Source organism: Oncorhynchus kisutch, unplaced genomic scaffold, assembly GCF_002021735.2.
Source record: "Oncorhynchus kisutch isolate 150728-3 unplaced genomic scaffold, Okis_V2 scaffold4007, whole genome shotgun sequence".
Classification (NCBI taxonomy): Eukaryota; Metazoa; Chordata; class Actinopteri; order Salmoniformes; family Salmonidae; genus Oncorhynchus; species Oncorhynchus kisutch.
In genome coordinates this window covers 140,076-166,188 of record NW_022265952.1, presented here as the reverse complement: position 1 = coordinate 166,188, position 26,113 = coordinate 140,076, and the positions used below count along the sequence as shown (strand labels likewise).

At 46.2% G+C, this 26,113-nt stretch overlaps 1 pseudogene; it reads left to right on the top strand.

Moving 5' to 3' along the window:
- The window catches only part of LOC109880424 (lysosomal alpha-glucosidase-like), a 43,652-nt pseudogene extending 18,525 nt beyond the window's left edge, over window positions 1-25,127 (top strand).
- The last annotated feature ends 986 nt before the right edge of the window (window positions 25,128-26,113 follow it).

Below are 26,113 nucleotides of genomic sequence, written 5' to 3'. Positions count from 1 at the left end.
TAACCTTGTGTGTGTGTGTGCTGTCATCTAACCTTGTGTGTGTGTGTGCTGTCATCTAACCTTGTGTGTGTGTGTGTGTGCTGTCATCTAACCTTGTGTGTGTGTGTGTGTGCTGTCATCTAACCCTGTGTGTGTGTGTGTGTGCTGTCATCTAACCGCGTGTGTGTGTGTGCTGTCATCTAACTTTGTGTGTGTGCTGTCATCTAACCTTGTGTGTGTGTGTGCTGTCATCTAACCGTGTATGTGTGTGTGCTGCCATCTAATCGTGTGTGTGTGTGTGTGTGCTGTCATCTAACCTTGTATGTGTGTGTGCTGTCATCTAATCGTGTGTGTGTGTGTGTGTGTGCTGTCATCTAACCTTGTGTGTGTGTGTGTGTGTGTGTTGTCATCTAACCGCGTGTGTGTGTGCTGTCATCTAACCTTGTGTGTGTGTGTGTGTGTGCTGTCATCTAACCACGTGTGTGTGTGTGCTGTCATCTAACCTTGTGTGTGTGCTGTCATCTAACTTTGTGTATGTGCTGTCATCTAACCTTGTGTGCGTGTGTGTGTGCTGTCATCTACCCTTGTGTGTGTGTGTGCTGTCATCTAATCGTGTGTGTGTGTGTGTGTGTGTGTGTGTGTGCTGTCATGTAACCTTGTGTGTGTGTTTGCTGTCATCTAACCTTGTGTGTGTGTGTGTGTGCTGTCATCTAACCTTGTGTTGTCATCTAACCTTGTGTGTGTGCTGTCATCTAACCTTGTGTGTGTGTGTGCTGTCATCTAACCTTTGTGTGTGTGCTGTCATCTAACCTTGTGTGTGTGTGTGTGTGTGCTGTCATCTAACCGTGTGTGTGTGCTGTCATCTAACCGTGTGTGTGTGTGCTGTCATCTAACCTTGTGTGTGTGTTTTCCTGTTTCAATCTGGAGTCAGATATTGTGAACGGCTTTGCCCTCTGACCCCTCTCACTTCCTGCCTAGGACATGAACGAGCCATCTAGCTTCGTGGACGGGTCGACCGTTGGTTGTCCTGACACCGAGCTGGAGAACCCTCCGTACACACCTGGTGAGACACACACACACCTCTCTCATCTTGCTCTCATTCTCTGCCCTCTCACCTCTCGTTCTCTCACCTCTCGTTCTCTCACCTCTCTCTCATTTCTCTCTCACTTCTCTCTCTCTCTCACTTCTCTCTCTCTCACCTCTTGTTCTCTCACCTCTCTCTCACTTCTCTCTCTCACCTCTCGTTCTCTCACCTCTCTCACCTCTCGTTCTCTCACCTCTCTCACCTCTCGTTCTCTCCTCCTCTCTAATTTCTCTCACACTTCTCTCTCACCTCTCTCATTTCTCTCTCACTTCTCTCATTTCTCTCTCACTTCTCTCATTTCTCTCTCACTTCTCTCTCTCCTCTCTCATTTCTCTCTCTCTCACCTCTCTCATTTCTCTCACCTCTCTCTCTCTCCCTCCTCTCTCTCCCTCTAGGTATATTAGGGGGGTTGTTGAGGGCTAAGACTCTGTGTGCCTCTGCTGTCCAGAAGACCTCGTCTCACTACAACATGCACAGCCTGTATGGACTTCTAGAAGCTAAGGCCTCGGCACGGTCAGTACGACACATACACACTCTGTTACACCACCTAACTAGGCACGGTCAGTACGACACATACACACTCTGTTACACCACCTAACTAGGATACAGTCAGTACGACACATACACACTCTGTTACACCACCTAACTAGGCACGGTCAGTACGACACATACACACTCTGTTACACCACCTAACTAGGCACGGTCAGTACGACACATACACACTCTGTTACACCACCTAACTAGGCACGGTCAGTACGACACATACACACTCTGTTACAACCACCTAACTAGGCACGGTCAGTACGACACATACACACTCTGTTACACCACCTAACTAGGCACGGTCAGTACGACACATACACACTCTGTTACAACCACCAAACTAGGCACGGTCAGTACGACACATACACACTCTGTTACAACCACCTAACTAGGCACGGTCAGTACGACACATACACACTCTGTCACTGACTCACTCTCACTTTTAAAGACGTGACCAACACACTATAGCCACCACCTAACTAGGATACAGTCAGACGTGACCAATACACCACCTAACTAGGATACAGTCAGACGTGACCAATACACCACCTAACTAGGATACAGTCAGACGTGACCAATACACCACCTAACTAGGATACATTTGAGTTTTCTCTTTCCTCATTCCCTCACTCTCTCCCTCACTCTCTCCCTTACTCTTTCCCCCTCCCTCACTCCCTCCTTCCCTCACTCTTTCCTCCCTCCCTCCCTCCCTCACTCACTCACTCACTCACTCTCTCCTCTCTCTCTCTCTCCCTCTCTCTCTCTCTCTCCCTCACTCTCTCCCTCACTCTCTCCCTCCCTCACTCTCTCCCTCACTCCCTCCCTCACTCTCTCCCTCACTCTTTCCCCCTCCCTCCCTCCCTCACTCTCCCAATACATATGTTTTCTCTTCTCTTTCCACCTCTCCCTCCCTCCCTCCCTCCCTCTCTCTCTCTCTCTCTCTCTCTCTTCTCTCTCTCTCCTCTCTCTCTCTCTCTCTCTCTCTCTCTCTCTCTCTCTCTCTCTCTCTCTCTCTCTCTCTCCCTCTCTCTCTCCCTCTCTCTCTCCCTCTCTCTCTCCCTCCCTCTCTCCCTCCTCCCCAGTGCCCTGAAGCGTATGTTAGGGAAGAGAGCGTTTGTGATCTCTCGCTCCACCTTCCCCAGTCAAGGCCAATACTCTGGACACTGGCTAGGAGACAACAGGAGTCACTGGAAGGACATGTACACCTCGATAGCAGGTAGACTCACACAGACACTCACTCACACTCACACACACACACACACACTAGGGCTGGGCGATATGTCCAAAATATCCTATCAGGATTTGTGTTGTTTTGGACGGTTTTACAGTATTTGATGTTTCTACTTGGTAAAAGTTGTAAATATGTTTTCTGAGTAGTGCAGGACCATTCTCCATTCTTTAACCAGGTGGCCAGTTGAGAACAAGTTCTCATTTACAACTGTGACCTGGCCAAGATAAAGCAAAGCAGTGTGAACAAACAACAACAGAGTTACACATGGAGTAAACAAACGCACAGTCAATAACACAAAAGAAAATAAACATTTCATGTAAAATAAAATCTATGTACAGATAGCAGGGAGATGAGACATGGTCACATGGAACTAGGACATTCTGATGGTTTTCTACTCAACCAAACTAGAACTAAACTGACAGTAACGTTGTAAAAATGGATACAAGTTTTCATTTCTTTAGGACTGTAGAAAAATTTCTTTTTATAGATGGTATTGTCAAAAGAGCTAATGATGAGGCTATTAGGTTCTGTTCTTTCTAGGCTGGTATCTAATTATGTCTCATCTCTCTCTAGAGATCACATGGAACTAGGCTGGTATCTAATCATGTCTCATCTCTCTCTAGAGGTCACATGGAACTAGGCTGGTATCTAATCATGTCTCATCTCTCTCTAGAGGTCACATGGAACTAGGCTGGTATCTAATCATGTCTCATCTCTCTCTAGAGGTCACATGGAACTAGGCTGGTATCTAATCATGTCTCATCTCTCTCTAGAGGTCACATGGAACTAGGCTGGTATCTAATCATGTCTCATCTCTCCCTCTGTCACATGGAACTAGGCTGGTATCTAATCATGTCTCATCTCTCTCTAGAGGTCACATGGAACTAGGCTGGTATCTAATCATGTCTCATCTCTCTCTAGAGGTCACATGGAACTAGGCTGGTATCTAATCATGTCTCATCTCTCTCTAGAGGTCACATGGAACTAGGCTGGTATCTAATCATGTCTCATCTCTCTCTAGAGATCACATGGAACTAGGCTGGTATCTAATCATGTCTCATCTCTCTCCCTCCTCCTCCAGGTATGTTAACCTTTAACCTCCTGGGTGTTCCCCTGGTGGGGGCTGATATCTGTGCCTTCTCTCTCTCCCTCCCCCTCCAGGTATGTTAACCTTTAACCTCCTGGGTGTTCCCCTGGTGGGGGCTGATATCTGTGGCTTCAGTGAGCAGACTGAGGAGGAGCTGTGTGTCCGCTGGACTCAGCTAGGAGCCTTCTACCCTTTCACACGCAACCACAACTCTATCGACCAGAAGGTAAGACGCCCAATGTGGCCCCCCCCTCAATGTTCCCCCCTCCACCAATGTGGCCCTGACACAAACTGTCATAGAATAGTCATTTTATCTGTATATTGTGTGTCTCTCCTCCCAGCCTCAGGACCCTCCAGCGTTCAGCCCTGCAGCCTGTATATTCTGTGTGTCTCTCCTCCCAGCCTCAGGACCCCCCAGCGTTCAGCCCTGCAGCCTGTATATTCTGTGTCTCTCCTCCCAGCCTCAGGACCCCCCAGCGTTCAGCCCTGCAGCCTGTATATTCTGTGTCTCTCCTCCCAGCCTCAGGACCCCCCAGCGTTCAGCCCTGCAGCCTGTATATTCTGTGTCTCTCCTCCCAGCCTCAGGACCCTCCAGCGTTCAGCCCTGCAGCCTGTATATTCTGTGTCTCTCCTCCCAGCCTCAGGACCCTCCAGCGTTCAGCCCTGCAGCCTGTATATTCTGTGTCTCTCCTCCCAGCCTCAGGACCCTCCAGCGTTCAGCCCTGCAGCCTGTATATTCTGTGTGTCTCTCCTCCCAGCCGAAGGACCCCCCAGCGTTCAGCCCTGCAGCCTGTATATTCTGTGTCTCTCCTCCCAGCCTCAGGACCCTCCAGCGTTCAGCCCTGCAGCCTGTATATTCTGTGTGTTTCTCCTCCCAGCCTCAGGACCCCCCAGCGTTCAGCCCTGCAGCCTGTATATTCTGTGTCTCTCCTCCCAGCCTCAGGACCCTCCAGCGTTCAGCCCTGCAGCCTGTATATTCTGTGTGTCTCTCCTCCCAGCCTCAGGACCCCCCAGCGTTCAGCCCTGCAGCCTGTATATTCTGTGTCTCTCCTCCCAGCCTCAGGACCCTCCAGCGTTCAGCCCTGCAGCCTGTATATTCTGTCTCTCTCCTCCCAGCCTCAGGACCCCCCAGCGTTCAGCCCTGCAGCCTGTATATTCTGTGTCTCTCCTCCCAGCCTCAGGACCCCCCAGCGTTCAGCCCTGCAGCCTGTATATTCTGTGTCTCTCCTCCCAGCCTCAGGACCCCCCCAGCGTTCAGCCCTGCAGCCTGTATATTCTGTGTCTCTCCTCCCAGCCTCAGGACCCCCCAGCGTTCAGCCCTGCAGCCTGTATATTCTGTGTCTCTCCTCCCAGCCTCAGGACCCCCCAGCGTTCAGCCCTGCAGCCTGTATATTCTGTGTCTCTCCTCCCAGCCTCAGGACCCCCCAGCGTTCAGCCCTGCAGCCTGTATATTCTGTGTCTCTCCTCCCAGCCTCAGGACCCTCCAGCGTTCAGCCCTGCAGCCTGTATATTCTGTGTCTCTCCTCCCAGCCTCAGGACCCCCCAGCGTTCAGCCCTGCAGCCTGTATATTCTGTGTCTCTCCTCCCAGCTTCAGGACCCCCCAGCGTTCAGCCCTGCAGCCTGTATATTCTGTGTCTCTCCTCCCAGCCTCAGGACCCCCCAGCGTTCAGCCCTGCAGCCTGTATATTCTGTGTGTCTCTCCTCCCAGCCTCAGGACCCCCCAGCGTTCAGCCCTGCAGCCTGTATATTCTGTGTCTCTCTCCTCCCAGCCTCAGGACCCCCCAGCGTTCAGCCCTGCAGCCTGTATATTCTGTGTCTCTCCTCCCAGCCTCAGGACCCCCCAGCGTTCAGCCCTGCAGCCTGTATATTCTGTGTCTCTCTCCTCCCAGCCTCAGGACCCCCCAGCGTTCAGCCCTGCAGCCTGTATATTCTGTGTCTCTCCTCCCAGCCTCAGGACCCCCCAGCGTTCAGCCCTGCAGCCTGTATATTCTGTGTGTCTCTCCTCCCAGCCTCAGGACCCCCCAGCGTTCAGCCCTGCAGCCTGTATATTCTGTGTCTCTCCTCCCAGCCTCAGGACCCTCCAGCGTTCAGCCCTGCAGCCTGTATATTCTGTGTGTCTCTCCTCCCAGCCTCAGGACCCCCCAGCGTTCAGCCCTGCAGCCTGTATATTCTGTGTCTCTCCTCCCAGCCTCAGGACCCTCCAGCGTTCAGCCCTGCAGCCTGTATATTCTGTGTCTCTCCTCCCAGCCTCAGGACCCTCCAGCGTTCAGCCCTGCAGCCTGTATATTCTGTGTCTCTCCTCCCAGCCTCAGGACCCCCCAGCGTTCAGCCCTGCAGCCTGTATATTCTGTGTCTCTCCTCCCAGCCTCAGGACCCCCCAGCGTTCAGCCCTGCAGCCTGTATATTCTGTGTCTCTCCTCCCAGCCTCAGGACCCCCCAGCGTTCAGCCCTGCAGCCTGTATATTCTGTGTCTCTCCTCCCAGCCTCAGGACCCCCCAGCGTTCAGCCCTGCAGCCTGTATATTCTGTGTGTCTCTCCTCCCAGCCTCAGGACCCCCCCAGCGTTCAGCCCTGCAGCCTGTATATTCTGTGTCTCTCCTCCCAGCCTCAGGACCCCCCAGCGTTCAGCCCTGCAGCCTGTATATTCTGTGTCTCTCCTCCCAGCCTCAGGACCCCCCAGCGTTCAGCCCTGCAGCCTGTATATTCTGTGTCTCTCCTCCCAGCCGAAGGACCCCCCAGCGTTCAGCCCTGCAGCCTGTATATTCTGTGTCTCTCCTCCCAGCCTCAGGACCCCCCAGCGTTCAGCCCTGCAGCCTGTATATTCTGTGTCTCTCCTCCCAGCTGAAGGACCCCCCAGCGTTCAGCCCTGCAGCCTGTATATTCTGTGTCTCTCCTCCCAGCTGAAGGACCCCCCAGCGTTCAGCCCTGCAGCCCGTTCAGCCATGAAACAGTCTCTGCTGCTCCGCTCCTCTCTGTTCCCTCTGCTCTACACGCTGTTCCACCGCGCACACACACACGGACACACCGTCGCTCGCCCTCTGCTGTTCGAGTGAGTTACACACACACACACTGGGACACACACACACACACACTGGGACACACACACACACACACACACACACACACACTGGGACACACACACACACACACTGGGACACACACACACACACACACACACTGGGACACACACACACACTGGGACACACACACACACACTGGGACACTGGGACACACACACACTGGGACACACACACACACACACTGGGACACACACACACACACTGGGACACACACACACACACACACTGGGACACACACACACACACACACACACACACACACACACTGGGACACACACACACACTGGGACACTGGGACACACACACACTGGGACACACACACACACTGGGACACACACACACACTGGGACACACGTTATGTTCTTCTATCGTCATGGATTCCTAAAATTAATTTCTGTTCGATATCCTATTTCCCCCTAAGCCCTAACCCTAATTATAAACTGGGTGGTTGGAGCTCAATGCTGACGGCCGTGGTATATCAGACTGTATACATGTATATTCACCTCTCTAATTACGTTGGTGACCAGTTTATAATAGCAATAAGGCTCCACAGAGGACGGCCCATTACGTTGTACCTGGACACAGCCCTTAGCCGCGGTATATTGGTTATATATCACACCCCCCTCAGGCCTTAATTGTAACCCTAAACCTAATCCCTGAGTTTAAAATGGCCTTTGTCCTCATGGGGATGTGGGAAATGTCGCTACAAGGGAGAACTTTCCTTGTTTCACTCTCCTCGTGGGGGATTTTAACACACACACACACACACACACACACACACACACACACAGCTCTTTCAGGATGTTCCTGACCAATGTGTGTTCATATTTTTAGGTTCCCCAAGGATGTGAGAACGTATGGGATAGACAGACAGTTCCTATGGGGGAAGAGTTTGATGGTGACACCAGTATTAGATCCAGGTGTGGACTATGTTGTGGGCTACTTCCCTCAGGGTCTCTGGTACGACTACTACACGGTAAGAACATAGCTATATATATTAACTATACATAACCCTTAATAACCCTTAATAACCCTTAATAACCCTAACCCCAGGTCTCTACTACACGGTAAGAACATAGCTATATATATTAACTATACATAACCCTTAATAACCCTAACCCCAGGTCTCTACTACACGGTAAGAACACAGCTATATATAACCCTTAATAACCCTTAATAACCCTAACCCCAGGTCTCTACTACACGGTAAGAACACAGCTATATATATTAACTATACATAACCCTTAATAACCCTAACCCCAGGTCTCTACTACACGGTAAGAACACAGCTATATATAACCCTTAATAACCCTTAATAACCCTTAATAACCCTAACCCCAGGTCTCTACTACACGGTAAGAACACAGCTATATATAACCCTTAATAACCCTTAATAACCCTTAATAACCCTAACCCCAGGTCTCTACTACACGGTAAGAACACAGCTATATATAACCCTTAATAACCCTTAATAACCCTTAATAACCCTAACCCCAGGTCTCTACTATACAGTAAGAACACAGCTATATATATTAACTATATATAACCCTTAATAACCCTTAATAACCCTTAATAACCCTAACCCCAGGTCTCTACTACACGGTAAGAACACAGCTATATATAACCCTTAATAACCCTTAATAACCCTAACCCCAGGTCTCTACTACACGGTAAGAACACAGCTATATATAACCCTTAATAACCCTTAATAACCCTAACCCCAGGTCTCTACTACACGGTAAGAACACAGCTACAGTAATTATTCAAGATAATGGGGGTATTTTTTAAGGACTGGGGACAGTCCTCTTAGTATTTATATATGTTCAGCTTTATTGATGAGACGGCAAAGTGTTGGATAAAGATGGTCCCGTGGGGCTCAGTTGGTAGTGGGGCGGTGTCATTGCAACGCCAGGGTTGTGGGTTCGATTCCCACGGGGGACCAGTATGTAAGACTCTGTCTCTCACTACTGAAAGTGGATGAGAGTTTTATTAATGAAGGACGGAAATGTGCCAGATGATTGGGAGGTGGAGTCTAAGGGCAGTGGGCGGGACCAGCTGGAACCACGGGACCACACAGGACACAACTAGTAGGAATTCTGGGTAATGACAAATAGAATGTGATGGTAGTTACAAGGCTTTTGTTTCAGGCTTCGGACAACGTCACTTCCACTGAGCGGACAAAACATTAGGAACACCTTCCTGATATTGAGTTCCACCCCCATTCAGAACAGCCTTGATTTGTCTGGACTCCACAAGGTGTGGAACGCGTTTCCACAGGGATGCTGGTCCATGTTGACTCCACAAGGTGTGGAAAGCGTTTCCACAGGGATGCTGGTCCATGTTGACTCCACAAGGTGTGGAAAGCGTTTCCACAGGGATGCTGGTCCATGTTGACTCCACAATGTGTGGAAAGCGTCCCATAGGGATTCTAGTCCATGTTGACTCCACAAGGTGTGGAAAGCGTTTCCACAGGGATGCTGGTCCATGTTGACTCCACAAGGTGTGGAAAGCGTCCCACAGGGACTCTAGTCCATGTTGACTCCACAAGGTGTGGAAAGCGTTTCCACAGGGATGCTGGTCCATGTTGACTCCACAAGGTGTGGAAAGCGTCCCACAGGGATGCTGGTCCATGTTGACTCCAATGCTTCCCGCAGTTGTGTCCAGTTGGCTGGATGTCCTTTGGGTGGTGGTGATTCTTGATACACACAGGAAACTGGTGAGCAGGGAAAAACCCAGCAGCGTTGCAGTTCTTGACAAAAACCGGTGCACCTGGCACCTACCTGGCACCTACCTCACCCTGTTCAAAGGCACTTTAATATTTTGTCTTGCCCATTCACCCTCTGAATGGCACACATTCTCACAAGGTTTAAAAATCCTTCTTTAACCCGTCTCCTCTCCTTCATCTACACTGATTGAAGTGGATTTATTAACAAGTGACATCAATAAGGGATCATAGCTTTCACCTGGATTCACCTGGTCAGTCTGTGTCATGGAAAGAGCAGGTGTTCTTAATGTTTTGTTCAGTGTATAAATTCACATGCTGAATATTGAATCTCTCATGTCTCTCTTTCCTCTGTCTGCTCTCTCTCCTCTCTCTTCCTCCCTCGGTCTCCTCTCTCCCCAACTTCCCTGTCTCTCTTTCCTCTGTCTGTTCTCTTTCTCCTCTCTGTCTCTCCCGTCTCTCTTTCCTCTGTCTGCTCTCTCTCCTCTCTCTCCCTCCCTCTGTCTGCTCTCTCTCCTCTCCCTCCCTCTCCTCTCCCTCCCTCTCCTCTCTCTCCCTCCCTCTGCCTGCTCTCTCTCCTCTCCCTCCCTCGGTCTCCTTCTCTCCCCAACTTCCCTTGCCTCTCTCTCTCCTCTCTCAGGGTGATTCTATCCGTAGTAAAGGAGAAGAGTTGAGGCTCAAGGCTCCTCTAGAGCATATCAACCTTCACCTGAGAGAAGGAGCTGTCATACCTACACAGGTAAACAGACATATGTATATACTGTACTCTATATCATCTACTGCATCTTTATGTAATACATGTATCACTAGCCACTTTAAACTATGCCACTTTGTTTACATACTCATCTCATATGTATATACTGTACTCGATACCATCTACTGTATCTTGCCTATGCTGCTCTGTACCATCACTCATTCATATATCTTTATGTACATATTCTTTATCCCTTTACACTTGTGTGTATAAGGTAGTAGTTTTGGAATTGAGAGAGAGAGAGGGAGAGAGGAGGGACAGAGAGAAAGTGTTTTACTGTAGGGAGGAACACATTTCCTCTGTGTCTCTGCTGTGAGGGGCACCTGTTCACTGTCGGACCGTCACATCCTGCCAAATGTAATCAAATTTACCACAGGGGTGCGACATCTAAATCTGCCCCCCCAAACTTGAGACACTGTGTGTAACAACTAAATAAGCCCGTCTCTAACTAGGTGTCCACTGTGTGTAACAACTAAATAATCCCGTCTCTAACTAGGTGTCCACTGTGTGCAACGCCCAAATAATCCCCCCTCGAACCAGAGACATACTGTGTGCGACATCTAACTCTGCTCACCCCCCAAACATAAGACATACTGTGTGCCACATCTAAATATGTCCCCATCTTAACAAGACCCAAACGTTTTAATCATTGTACCACTGATACCAGAGAGAGAGTGTTTTACTGTAGGGAGGAACACATTGTACCACTGATACCAGAGTGAGAGTGTTTTACTGTAGGGAGGAACACATTTCCTCCCTACCTGTGTCTCTGCTGTGAGGGGCACCTGTTCACTGTCGGACCGTTAACATCTGCTAACCGTGTGTATGTGACAAATTAAATTGGATTTGATTTGAGACAATAGACCGTCAGGTAGCTGGATCATCATGTTATTGGGGCTCCCGAGGAGGTGCAGCGGTCTAAGACACTGCATCTCAGTGCTAGTGGCGTCACTACAGACCCTGGTTTGATTCCAAGCTGAATTACAACCGGCTGTGATTGGGAGTCCCATAGGGCGGCACACAATTGGCCCAGCATCGTCCGGGTTTGGCCCGTGGGGTAGGCCGTCATTGTAAATAAGAATTGGTTCTTAACTGACTTGTCCAGTTAAATAAATGATAAGTCAGAACAATGACGACTACAGAGTTTCAGAGGGTTAATAGGAAGATGGCACAAAGTGGATGGTCAGGCATCCATATCGAAAATAATTCATCACTGTGTGTCTCTCTATTCCTCTGTCTCTGTCTCTCCCTCGGTCTCTTTCGTTCTCTCTGTGTGTCTGTCGCTGTCTGTCTGTGTGTGTGTCGCTGTCTGTCTGTGTGTGTCGCTGTCTGTCTGTGTGTGTCGCTGTCTGTCTGTGTGTGTCGCTGTCTGTCTGTGTGTGTCGCTGTCTGTCTGTGTGTGTCGCTGTCTGTCTGTGTGTGTCGCTGTCTGTCTGTGTGTGTCGCTGTCTGTCTGTGTGTGTCTCTGTCTGTGTGTGTCGCTGTCTGTGTCTGTTTGTGTCTCTCTCTGTCTGTTTGTGTCTCTCTCTGTCTGTTTGTGTCTCTCTCTGTCTGTTTGTGTCTCTCTCTCTGTCTGTGTGTCTCTTTCTCTGTGTCTCTCTTTCTCTCTCTCTGTGTCTCTCTCTGTGTGTCTCTCTGTGTGTCTCTCTCTGTGTCTCTCGCTCTCTCTGTGTCTGTGCGTCTCTCTCTCTCTGTTTGTCTCTCTGTGTGTTGCTCCCTTTGTAGCGTCCCAACACAACCCTGTTTGTGAGCAGTGGTCAGCCGCTCCACCTCGTGTCCAGTCTGTCTGAAGACGGCTCGGCCGGAGGAGAGCTGTTCTGGGACGACGGAGAGAGCATCGACACCTTTGAGACAGACCAGTACGCTCACGTAGTGTTCACTGTGGTGAAGGTACGCTCCGACCACTACAGACCAGTACGCTCCGACCACTACAGACCAGTACGCTCCGACCACTACAGACCAGTACGCTCCGACCACTACAGACCAGTATGCTCCGACCACTACAGACCAGTATGCTCCGACCACTACAGACCAGTACGCTCCGACCACTACAGACCAGTACGCTCCGACCACTACAGACCAGTACGCTCCGACCACTACAGACCGGTACGCTCCGCTCAGACCGGTACGCTCCGACCACTACAGACCAGTACGCTCCGACCACTACAGACCAGTACGCTCCGACCACTATGCAACCTTCCGGTTACTAGTCCAACGCTCTAACCACTATAACCATGACAGCTGGTTCTACTAACACTATTACCTTCACCTCTTCTCTACCTATTGTGTTCTAGAACACGATGACATCGGAGGTGCTGCACGACCACGTGGAGGCTTCCTACATCACCGTGGAAACAGCCTCCTTCTATGGCGTGAAGATGGAGCCTACCAGGGTTATGGTCAACTCCCATGATGCTGCATTCACCTACAGAGCCAATCAGGTGAGACTTGGTGTCAGGAGTCAAAGGTTAAGTGTTTTTTAAAGTTCAGATAATGTTTTAGAGCAGCCATACTCACAACAAAAAATTTTTTTAAAGGAATGTAGGGACCTCCCGAGTGGCGCAGGGGTCTAAGGCTTTGATCAGTGCTAGAGGCGCCATTACAGATCCGGGTTTGGTCCCGGGCTGTGTCGCAGCCAGCCGCAACTGGGAGACCCATGAGGCGGCGCACAATTGGCCCAGCGCCGTCCGGGTTGTCCTTGTCTCATCGCGCTCTAGCGACTCCTTGTGGCGGGCCGGGCGCAGTGCGCGCTGACTTCGGTCGCCAGCTGGTACAGTGTTTCTTCCGACTGTGTCCAGCAGCAGTGCGGCTTGGCGGGATCGTGTTTCGGAGGGACGCATTGGTTCTCGACCTTCGCCTCTCCCGAGTCCTTACGAGATGTTGCAGCCATGAGACAAGACTTGTAACTACCAATTGGCTATCATGAAGAAGAGGGTAAAGAAAATACAAATAAAATAAGGAACGTGGTCGTGTTGAGTTGTAATAGTAGAAAAGAACAAGGTGCCATTTGTAAATGTAGTCGTTGAGTTGTAATAGTAGAAAAGCACAAGGTGCCATTTGTAAATGTAGTCGTTGAGTTGTAATAGTAGAAAAGCACAAGGTGCCATTTGTAAATGTAGTCGTTGAGTTGTAATAGTAGAAAAGAACAAGGTGCCATTTGTAAATGTAGTCGTTGAGTTGTAATAGTAGAAAAGAACAAGGTGCCATTTGTAAATGTAGTCGTTGAGTTGTAATAGTAGAAAAGCACAAGGTGCCATTTGTAAATGTAGTCGTTGAGTTGTAATAGTAGAAAAGAACAAGGTGTCATTTGTAAATGTAGTCGTTGAGTTGTAATAGTAGAAAAGAACAAGGTGCCATTTGTAAATGTAGTCGTTGAGTTGTAATAGCAGAAAAGAACAAGGTGCCATTTGTAAATGTAGTCGTTGAGTTGTAATGGCAGAAAAGAACAAGGTGCCATTTGTAAATGTAGTCGTTGAGTTGTAATAGCAGAAAAGAACAAGGTGCCATTTGTAAATGTAGTCGTTGAGTTGTAATAGTAGAAAAGAACAAGGTGCCATTTGTAAATGTAGTCGTTGAGTTGTAATAGTAGAAAAGAACAAGGTGCCATTTGTAAATGTAGTCGTTGAGTTGTAATAGTAGAAAAGAACAAGGTGCCATTTGTAAATGTAGTTGTTGTTTTGTAATAGTAGAAAAGAACAAGGTGCCATTTGTAAATGTAGTCGTTGAGTTGTAATAGTAGAAAAGAACAAGGTGCCATTTGTAAATGTAGTCGTTGAGTTGTAATAGCAGAAAAGAACAAGGTGCCATTTGTAAATGTAGTCGTTGAGTTGTAATAGTAGAAAAGAACAAGGTGCCATTTGTAAATGTAGTCGTTGAGTTGTAATAGTAGAAAAGCACAAGGTGCCATTTGTAAATGTAGTCGTTGAGTTGTAATAGTAGAAAAGAACAAGGTGTCATTTGTAAATGTAGTCGTTGAGTTGTAATAGTAGAAAAGAACAAGGTGCCATTTGTAAATGTAGTCGTTGAGTTGTAATAGCAGAAAAGAACAAGGTGCCATTTGTAAATGTAGTCGTTGAGTTGTAATAGCAGAAAAGAACAAGGTGCCATTTGTAAATGTAGTCGTTGAGTTGTAATAGTAGAAAAGAACAAGGTGCCATTTGTAAATGTAGTCGTTGAGTTGTAATAGTAGAAAAGCACAAGGTGCCATTTGTAAATGTAGTCGTTGAGTTGTAATAGTAGAAAAGAACAAGGTGTCATTTGTAAATGTAGTCGTTGAGTTGTAATAGTAGAAAAGAACAAGGTGCCATTTGTAAATGTAGTCGTTGAGTTGTAATAGTAGAAAAGAACAAGGTGCCATTTGTAAATGTAGTCGTTGAGTTGTAATAGTAGAAAAGAACAAGGTGCCATTTGTAAATGTAGTCGTTGAGTTGTAATAGTAGAAAAGCACAAGGTGCCATTTCTAAATGTAGTCGTTGAGTTGTAATAGTAGAAAAGAACAAGGTGTCATTTGTAAATGCAGTCGTTGAGTTGTAATAGTAGAAAAGAACAAGGTGCCATTTGTAAATGTAGTCGTTGAGTTGTAATAGCAGAAAAGAACAAGGTGCCATTTGTAAATGTAGTCGTTGAGTTGTAATGGCAGAAAAGAACAAGGTGCCATTTGTAAATGTAGTCGTTGAGTTGTAATAGCAGAAAAGAACAAGGTGCCATTTGTAAATGTAGTCGTTGAGTTGTAATAGTAGAAAAGAACAAGGTGCCATTTGTAAATGTAGTCGTTGAGTTGTAATAGTAGAAAAGAACAAGGTGCCATTTGTAAATGTAGTCTTTGAGTTGTAATAGTAGAAAAGAACAAGGTGCCATTTGTAAATGTAGTTGTTGTTTTGTAATAGTAGAAAAGAACAAGGTGCCATTTGTAAATGTAGTCATTGAGTTGTAATAGTAGAAAAGAACAAGGTGCCATTTGTAAATGTAGTCGTTGAGTTGTAATAGTAGAAAAGCACAAGGTGCCATTTGTAAATGTAGTCGTTGAGTTGTAATAGTAGAAAAGAACAAGGTGTCATTTGTAAATGTAGTCGTTGAGTTGTAATAGTAGAAAATAACAAGGTGCCATTTGTAAATGTAGTCGTTGAGTTGTAATGGCAGAAAAGAACAAGGTGCCATTTGTAAATGTAGTCGTTGAGTTGTAATAGTAGAAAAGAACAAGGTGCCATTTGTAAATGTAGTAGTTGTTTTGTAATAGTAGAAAAGAACAAGGTGCCATTTGTAAATGTAGTCGTTGAGTTGTAATAGTAGAAAAGAACAAGGTGCCATTTGTAAATGTAGTCGTTGAGTTGTAATAGCAGAAAAGAACAAGGTGCCATTTGTAAATGTAGTCGTTGAGTTGTAATAGCAGAAAAGAACAAGGTGCCATTTGTAAATGTAGTCGTTGAGTTGTAATAGCAGAAAAGAACAAGGTGCCATTTGTAAATGTAGTCGTTGAGTTGTAATAGTAGAAAAGCACAAGGTGCCATTTGTAAATGTAGTCGTTGAGTTGTAATAGTAGAAAAGAACAAGGTGCCATTTGTAAATGTAGTCGTTGAGTTGTAATAGTAGAAAAGAACAAGGTGCCATTTGTAAATGTAGTCGTTGAGTTGTAATAGTAGAAAAGAACAAGGTGCCATTTGTAAATGTAGTCGTTGAGTTGTAATAGCAGAAAAGAACAAGGTGCCATTTGTAAATGTAGTCGTTGAGTTGTAATAGCAGAAAAGAACATGGTGCCATTTGTAAATGTAGTCGTTGAGTTATAATAGTGGAAAAGCACAAGGTGCCATTTGTAAATGTAGTCGTTGAGTTGTAATAGTAGAAAAGAACAAGGTGCCATTTGTAAATGTAGTCGTTGAGTTGTAATAGTAGAAAAGCACAAGGTGCCATTTGTAAATGTAGTCGTCGTGTTGAGTTGTAATAGTAGAAAAGCACAAGGTGCCATTTGTAAATGTAGTCGTTGAGTTGTAATAGTAGAAAAGAACAAGGTGCCATTTGTAAATGTAGTCGTCGTGTTGAGAGTTGTAATAGTAGAAAAGAACAAGGTGCCATTTGTAAATGTAGTCGTTGAGTTGTAATAGTAGAAAAGAACAAGGTGCCATTTGTAAATGTAGTCGTTGAGTTGTAATAGCAGAAAAGAACAAGGTGCCATTTGTAAATGTAGTCGTTGAGTTGTAATAGCAGAAAAGAACAAGGTGCCATTTGTAAATGTAGTCGTTGAGTTGTAATAGCAGAAAAGAACAAGGTGCAATTTGTAAATGTAGTCGTTGAGTTGTAATAGTAGAAAAGCACAAGGTGCCATTTGTAAATGTAGTCGTTGAGTTGTAATAGTAGAAAAGAACAAGGTGCCATTTGTAAATGTAGTCGTCGTGTTGAGTTGTAATAGTAGAAAAGCACAAGGTGCCATTTGTAAATGTAGTCGTCGTGTTGAGAGTTGTAATAGTAGAAAAGAACAAGGTGCCATTTGTAAATGTCGTCATTGAGTTGTAATAGCAGAAAAGCACAAGGTGCCATTTGTAAATGTAGTCGTCGTGTTGAGAGTTGTAATAGTAGAAAAGAACAAGGTGCCATTTGTAAATATAGTCGTTGAGTTGTAATAGTAGAAAAGCACAAGGTGCCATTTGTAAATGTAGTCGTTGAGTTATAATAGTAGAAAAGAACAAGGTGCCATTTGTAAATATAGTCGTTGAGTTGTAATAGTAGAAAAGCACAAGGTGCCATTTGTAAATGTAGTCGTCGTGTTGAGAGTTGTAATAGCAGAAAAGCACAAGGTGCCATTTGTAAATGTAGTCGTCGTGTTGAGAGTTGTAATAGCAGAAAAGCACAAGGTGCCATTTGTAAATGTAGTCGTCGTGTTGAGAGTTGTAATAGTAGAAAAGAACAAGGTGCCATTTGTAAATATAGTCGTTGAGTTGTAATAGTAGAAAAGCACAAGGTGCCATTTGTAAATGTAGTCGTCGTGTTGAGAGTTGTAATAGCAGAAAAGCACAAGGTGCCATTTGTAAATGTAGTCGTCGTGTTGAGAGTTGTAATAGCAGAAAATCACAAGGTGCCATTTGTAAATGTAGTCGTCGTGTTGAGTTGTAATAGTAGAAAAGCACAAGGTGCCATTTGTAAATGTAGTCGTTGAGTTGTAATAGTAGAAAAGAACAAGGTGCCATTTGTAAATGTAGTCGTCGTGTTGAGAGTTGTAATAGTAGAAAAGAACAAGGTGCCATTTGTAAATGTAGTCGTTGAGTTGTAATAGTAGAAAAGCACAAGGTGCCATTTGTAAATGTAGTCGTCGTGTTGAGTTGTAATAGTAGAAAAGCACAAGGTGCCATTTGTAAATGTAGTCGTTGAGTTGTAATAGTAGAAAAGAACAAGGTGCCATTTGTAAATGTAGTCGTCGTGTTGAGAGTTGTAATAGTAGAAAAGAACAAGGTGCCATTTGTAAATGTAGTCGTTGAGTTGTAATAGTAGAAAAGAACAAGGTGCCATTTGTAAATGTAGTCGTTGAGTTGTAATAGCAGAAAAGAACAAGGTGCCATTTGTAAATGTAGTCGTTGAGTTGTAATAGCAGAAAAGAACAAGGTGCCATTTGTAAATGTAGTCGTTGAGTTGTAATAGCAGAAAAGAACAAGGTGCAATTTGTAAATGTAGTCGTTGAGTTGTAATAGTAGAAAAGCACAAGGTGCCATTTGTAAATGTAGTCGTTGAGTTGTAATAGTAGAAAAGAACAAGGTGCCATTTGTAAATGTAGTCGTCGTGTTGAGTTGTAATAGTAGAAAAGCACAAGGTGCCATTTGTAAATGTAGTCGTCGTGTTGAGAGTTGTAATAGTAGAAAAGAACAAGGTGCCATTTGTAAATGTCGTCATTGAGTTGTAATAGCAGAAAAGCACAAGGTGCCATTTGTAAATGTAGTCGTCGTGTTGAGAGTTGTAATAGTAGAAAAGAACAAGGTGCCATTTGTAAATATAGTCGTTGAGTTGTAATAGTAGAAAAGCACAAGGTGCCATTTGTAAATGTAGTCGTTGAGTTATAATAGTAGAAAAGAACAAGGTGCCATTTGTAAATATAGTCGTTGAGTTGTAATAGTAGAAAAGCACAAGGTGCCATTTGTAAATGTAGTCGTCGTGTTGAGAGTTGTAATAGCAGAAAAGCACAAGGTGCCATTTGTAAATGTAGTCGTCGTGTTGAGAGTTGTAATAGCAGAAAAGCACAAGGTGCCATTTGTAAATGTAGTCGTCGTGTTGAGAGTTGTAATAGTAGAAAAGAACAAGGTGCCATTTGTAAATATAGTCGTTGAGTTGTAATAGTAGAAAAGCACAAGGTGCCATTTGTAAATGTAGTCGTCGTGTTGAGAGTTGTAATAGCAGAAAAGCACAAGGTGCCATTTGTAAATGTAGTCGTCGTGTTGAGAGTTGTAATAGCAGAAAATCACAAGGTGCCATTTGTAAATGTAGTCGTCGTGTTGAGAGTTGTAATAGTAGAAAAGCACAAGGTGCCATTTGTAAATGTAGTCGTTGAGTTGTAATAGCAGAAAAGAACAAGGTGCCATTTGTAAATGTAGTCGTCGTGTTGAGAGTTGTAATAGTAGAAAAGCACAAGGTGCCATTTGTAAATGTAGTCGTCGTGTTGTAATAGCAGAAAAGCACAAGGTGCCATTTGTAAATGTAGTCGTTGAGTTATAATAGTAGAAAAGCACAAGGTGCCATTTGTAAATGTAGTCGTCGTGCACGGACAGTTCTCCTCTGATGATGATATTTTTCTCCCCAATTTCGTGATATCCAATTGGTAGTTAGTCTTGTCCCATCGCTGCAACTCCCGTATGGACTCGGGAGAGGCGAAGGTCGAGAGCCGTGCGTCCTCTGAAACCCTGCCAAGTCCCACTGCTTCTAGACACACTGGTCGCTGAACCCGGAAGCCAACCGCACCGAACCCTCCCCTAACCCTCGACGATGCTGGGCCGATTGTGCGTCACCTCGTGGGTCTCCCAGTGTGACACATGTACTGCCTTAGCCTGCCCCGACACTTGGGAGACCCCCAGCATCCACTCTTCTGGGAGGGCTTTCCACTAGATGTTGGAACATTGCTGCTATAACAGCCTCCACTCTTCTGGGAAGGCTTTCCATTAGATGCTGGAACATTGCTGCGGGGACTTGCTTCCATTCAGCCACGAGCATTAGTGAGGTCGGGTACTGATGTTGGGCGATAAGGCCTGGCACGCAGTCGGCGTTCGAATTCATCACAAAGGTGTTCAATGGGGTTGAGGTCAGGGCTCTGTACAGGCCAGTCATGTTCTTCCACCCGATCTCGACAAACCATTTCTGAATGGACCTCGCTTTGTGCATGGGGGGGGGGCATTGTCATGCTGAAACAGGAAAGGGCCTTCCACAAACTGTTGGAAGCACAGAATCATCTAGAATGTCATTGCATGCTGTAGCGTTGAGATTTCCTTTCACTGGAACTAAGGAGCCCGAACCATGAAAAACAGCCCCAGACCATTATTCCTCCTCCACCAAACTTTACAGTTGGCACTATGCATTGGGGCAGGTAGCGTTCTCCTGGCATCCTCCAAACCTAGATTCGTCCGTCGGACTGACAGATGGTGAAGCGTGATTCATCCCTCCAGAGAAGGCGTTTCCAGAGTCCAGAGTCCAGTGGCGGCGAGCTTCACACCACTCCAGCCAACGCTTGGCATTGCATGCTGATGTTAGACGCTTGAAGCTTGAAGCTCTCAATGAACCGTTCTTGTGCCGACGTTGCTTCCAGAGGCAGTTTGGAACTTGGTAGTGAGTGTTGTAACAGAGGGCAGTTTGGAACTCGGTAGTGAGTGATGCAACAGAGGGCAGTTTGGAACTCGGTAGTGAGTGTTGTAACAGAGGGCAGTTTGGAACTCGGTAGTGAGTGTTGCAACAGAGGACAGTTTGGAACTCGGTTGTGATGCAACAGAGGACAGTTTGGAACTCGGTAGTGAGTGTTGTAACAGAGGGCAGTTTGGAACTCGGTAGTGAGTGATGCAACAGAGGGCAGTTTGGAACTCGGTAGTGAGTGTTGTAACAGAGGGCAGTTTGGAACTCGGTAGTGAGTGTTGCAACAGAGGACAGTTTGGAACTCGGTAGTGATGCAACAGAGGACAGTTTGGAACTCGGTAGTGAGTGTTGTAACAGAGGGCAGTTTGGAACTCGGTAGTGAGTGATGCAACAGAGGACAGTTTGGAACTCGGTAGTGAGTGTTGTAACAGAGGGCAGTTTGGAACTCGGTAGTGATGCAACAGAGGGCAGTTTGGAACTTGGTAGTGAGTGTTGTAACAGAGGGCAGTTTGGAACTTGGTAGTGAGTGTTGTAACAGAGGACAGTTTGGAACTTGGTAGTGAGTGTTGTAACAGAGGACAGTTTGGAACTTGGTAGTGATGCAACAGAGGGCAGTTTGGAACTTGGTAGTGATGCAACAGAGGACCGTTTGGAACTTGGTAGTGAGTGTTACAGATGCTGTTTTACACGCTTCAACACTCGGTGCTCCCGTTCTGCTGAGCCGTTGTTGCTCCTAGATGTTTCCACTTCACCATAACAGCACTTACAGTTAGTTGACCGGGGCGGCTCTAGCAGGGCTGACATTTAGACTTTTTGGAAAGGTGGCATCCTATGACGGTGCCACGTTTAAAGTCACTGAGCTCTTCAGTAAGGCTTTTCTACTGCCAATGTTTGTCTATGGAGATTGCATGGCTTTGTGCTTGATACACCTTTATACACCTGTCAGCAAGGGGTGTGGCCGAAATAGCCAAATCCACTCATTAAAAAAGAGAGTGTGTGTGTGTGTGTGTGTGTGTGTGTGTTTCCACCAACCAAATGGTGTGTGTGTGTGTTTCCACCAACCAAATGGTGTGTGTGTGTGTGTGTGTGTGTGTGTGTGTGTGTGTGTGTGTGTGTGTGTGTTCACCAATCAGATAGTGTGTGAACAGTTTAGGGTCGCATGGGTTGTGAACTGGGGGTTTGTTACTACACCGACAAGGCTGATAAATGACACTATCCATCCTGACCTTTGCCCCCTAGGAAATGTGTGAGTTGACTGGTAGTAGTGGAGTCTCCCCATGTTTAGAGGGAAATGTGTGAGTTGACTGGTAGTAGTGGAGTCTCCCCATGTTTAGAGGGAAATGTGTGAGTTGACTGGTAGTAGTGGAGTCTCCCCATGTTTAGAGGGAAATGTGTGAGTTGACTGGTAGTAGTGGAGTCTCCCCATGTTTAGAGGGAAATGTGTGAGTTGACTGGTAGTAGTGGAGTCTCCCCATGTTTAGAGGGAAATGTGTGAGTTGACTGGTAGTAGTGGAGTCTCCCCATGTTTAGAGGGAAATGTGTGAGTTGACTGGTAGTAGTGGAGTCTCCCCATGTTTAGAGGGAAATGTGTAAGTTGACTGGTAGTAGTGGAGTCTCCCCATGTTTAGAGGGAAATGTGTGAGTTGACTGGTAGTAGTGGAGTCTCCCCATGTTTAGAGGGAAATGTGTGAGTTGACTGGTAGTAGTGGAGTCTCCCCATGTTTAGAGGGAAATGTGTGAGTTGACTGGTAGTAGTGGAGTCTCCCCATGTTTAGAGGGAAATGTGTGAGTTGACTGGTAGTAGTGGAGTCTCCCCATGTTTAGAGGGAAATGTGTGAGTTGACTGGTAGTAGTGGAGTCTCCCCATGTTTAGAGGGAAATGTGTGAGTTGACTGGTAGTAGTGGAGTCTCCCCATGTTTAGAGGGAAATGTGTGAGTTGACTGGTAGTAGTGGAGTCTCCCCATGTTTAGAGGGAAATGTGTGAGTTGACTGGTAGTAGTGGAGTCTCCCCATGTTTAGAGGGAAATGTGTGAGTTGACTGGTAGTAGTGGAGTCTCCCCATGTTTAGAGGGAAATGTGTGAGTTGACTGGTAGTAGTGGAGTCTCCCCATGTTTAGAGGGAAATGTGTGAGTTGACTGGTAGTAGTGGAGTCTCCCCATGTTTAGAGGGAAATGTGTAAGTTGACTGGTAGTAGTGGAGTCTCCCCATGTTTAGAGGGAAATGTGTGAGTTGACTGGTAGTAGTGGAGTCTCCCCATGTTTAGAGGGAAATGTGTGAGTTGACTGGTAGTAGTGGAGTCTCCCCATGTTTAGAGGGAAATGTGTGAGTTGACTGGTAGTAGTGGAGTCTCCCCATGTTTAGAGGGAAATGTGTGAGTTGACTGGTAGTAGTGGAGTCTCCCCATGTTTAGAGGGAAATGTGTGAGTTGACTGGTAGTAGTGGAGTCTCCCCATGTTTAGAGGGAAATGTGTGAGTTGACTGGTAGTAGTGGAGTCTCCCCATGTTTAGAGGGAAATGTGTGAGTTGACTGGTAGTAGTGGAGTCTCCCCATGTTTAGAGGGAAATGTGTGAGTTGACTGGTAGTAGTGGAGTCTCCCCATGTTTAGAGGGAAATGTGTGAGTTGACTGGTAGTAGTGGAGTCTCCCCATGTTTAGAGGGAAATGTGTGAGTTGACTGGTAGTAGTGGAGTCTCCCCATGTTTAGAGGGAAATGTGTGAGTTGACTGGTAGTAGTGGAGTCTCCCCATGTTTAGAGGGAAATGTGTGAGTTGACTGGTAGTAGTGGAGTCTCCCCATGTTTAGAGGGAAATGTGTGAGTTGACTGGTAGTAGTGGAGTCTCCCCATGTTTAGAGGGAAATGTGTGAGTTGACTGGTAGTAGTGGAGTCTCCCCATGTTTAGAGGGAAATGTGTGAGTTGACTGGTAGTAGTGGAGTCTCCCCATGTTTAGAGGGAAATGTGTGAGTTGACTGGTAGTAGTGGAGTCTCCCCATGTTTAGAGGGAAATGTGTGAGTTGACTGGTAGTAGTGGAGTCTCCCCATGTTTAGAGGGAAATGTGTGAGTTGACTGGTAGTAGTGGAGTCTCCCCATGTTTAGAGGGAAATGTGTGAGTTGACTGGTAGTAGTGGAGTCTCCCCATGTTTAGAGGGAAATGTGTGAGTTGACTGGTAGTAGTGGAGTCTCCCCATGTTTAGAGGGAAATGTGTGAGTTGACTGGTAGTAGTGGAGTCTCCCCATGTTTAGAGGGAAATGTGTGAGTTGACTGGTAGTAGTGGAGTCTCCCCATGTTTAGAGGGAAATGTGTGAGTTGACTGGTAGTAGTGGAGTCTCCCCATGTTTAGAGGGAAATGTGTGAGTTGACTGGTAGTAGTGGAGTCTCCCCATGTTTAGAGGGAAATGTGTGAGTTGACTGGTAGTAGTGGAGTCTCCCCATGTTTAGAGGGAAATGTGTGAGTTGACTGGTAGTAGTGGAGTCTCCCCATGTTTAGAGGGAAATGTGTGAGTTGACTGGTAGTAGTGGAGTCTCCCCGTGTTTAGAGGGAAATGTGTGAGTTGACTGGTAGTAGTGGAGTCTCCCCGTGTTTAGAGGGAAATGTGTGAGTTGACTGGTAGTAGTGGAGTCTCCCCGTGTTTAGAGGGAAATGTGTGAGTTGACTGGTAGTAGTGGAGTCTCCCCATGTTTAGAGGGAAATGTGTGAGTTGACTGGTAGTAGTGGAGTCTCCCCATGTTTAGAGGGAAATGTGTGAGTTGACTGGTAGTAGTGGAGTCTCCCCATGTTTAGAGGGAAATGTGTGAGTTGACTGGTAGTAGTGGAGTCTCCCCATGTTTAGAGGGAAATGTGTGAGTTGACTGGTAGTAGTGGAGTCTCCCCATGTTTAGAGGGAAATGTGTGAGTTGACTGGTAGTAGTGGAGTCTCCCCATGTTTAGAGGGAAATGTGTGAGTTGACTGGTAGTAGTGGAGTCTCCCCATGTTTAGAGGGAAATGTGTGAGTTGACTGGTAGTAGTGGAGTCTCCCCATGTTTAGAGGGAAATGTGTGAGTTGACTGGTAGTAGTGGAGTCTCCCCATGTTTAGAGGGAAATGTGTGAGTTGACTGGTAGTAGTGGAGTCTCCCCATGTTTAGAGGGAAATGTGTGAGTTGACTGGTAGTAGTGGAGTCTCCCCGTGTTTAGAGGGAAATGTGTGAGTTGACTGGTAGTAGTGGAGTCTCCCCATGTTTAGAGGGAAATGTGTGAGTTGACTGGTAGTAGTGGAGTCTCCCCATGTTTAGAGGGAAATGACATCTGTGCTTTGTTATTTATGTATCTCTGTTTCTCCTGTTCGTCTCCCTCTAGGTGTTGACTGTAACAGATCTGGGATTGAATCTCAGCCAGAACTTCACCATCAGTTGGATCTAGCAGCTTTTCCCCAAAAATTGGGAATTCCGACCTTTTGGAATGTTGATGGTTTTTCCTTCCCTGACCGTCTCTACTGCTTTACGCCCCACGTCCGTAACTCAAATGGCACCCTATTCCCTATATAGTGTACTACCAGGGCTCAAAACACGCTCACTGTAGGACACACTATATGTTGCTCCGGGTGGGATTGAATCCTGACCTGAACCATTAGATACTAACCTAACTACTGATCTAGGACCAGATTACCCTCCTACAATCCTAACCTGAACCATTAGATACCAACCTAACCACTGATCTAGGACCAGATTACCCTCCTACAATCCTAACCTGAACCATTAGATACTAACCTAGGACCAGATTACCCTCCTACAATCCTAACCTGAACCATTAGATACTAACCTAACCACTGATCTAGGACCAGATTACCCTCCTACAATCCTAACCTGAACCATTAGATACTAACCTAACCACTGATCTAGGACCAGATTACCCTCCTACAATCCTAACCTGAACCATTAGATACCAACCTAACCACTGATCTAGGACCAGATTACCCTCCTACAATCCTAACCTGAACCATTAGATACTAACCTAGGACCAGATTACCCTCCTACAATCCTAACCTGAACCATTAGATACTAACCTAACCACTGATCTAGGACCAGATTACCCTCCTAAAATACTAACCTGAACCATTAGATACTAACCTAGGACCAGATTACCCTCCTACAATCCTAACCTGAACCATTAGATACTAACCTAACCACTGATCTAGGACCAGATTACCCTCCTACAATCCTAACCTGAACCATTAGATACTAACCTAGGACCAGATTACCCTCCTACAATCCTAACCTGAACCATTAGATACTAACCTAACCACTGATCTAGAACCAGATTACCCTCCTACAATCTTAACCTGAACCATTAGATACTAACCTAACCACTGATCTAGAACCAGATTACCCTCCTACAATCTTAACCTGAACCATTAGATACTAACCTAACCACTGATCTAGGACCAGATTACCCTCCTACAATCCTAACCTGAACCATTAGATACTAACCTAACCACTGATCTAGGACCAGATTACCCTCCTACAATCCTAACCTGAACCATTAGATACTAACCTAGGACCAGATTACCCTCCTACAATCCTAACCTGAACCATTAGATACTAACCTAACCACTGATCTAGGACCAGATTACCCTCCTACAATCCTAACCTGAACCATTAGATACTAACCTAACCACTGATCTAGGACCAGATTACCCTCCTACAATCCTAACCTGAACCATTAGATACCAACCTAACCACTGATCTAGGACCAGATTACCCTCCTACAATCCTAACCTGAACCATTAGATACTAACCTAGGACCAGATTACCCTCCTACAATCCTAACCTGAACCATTAG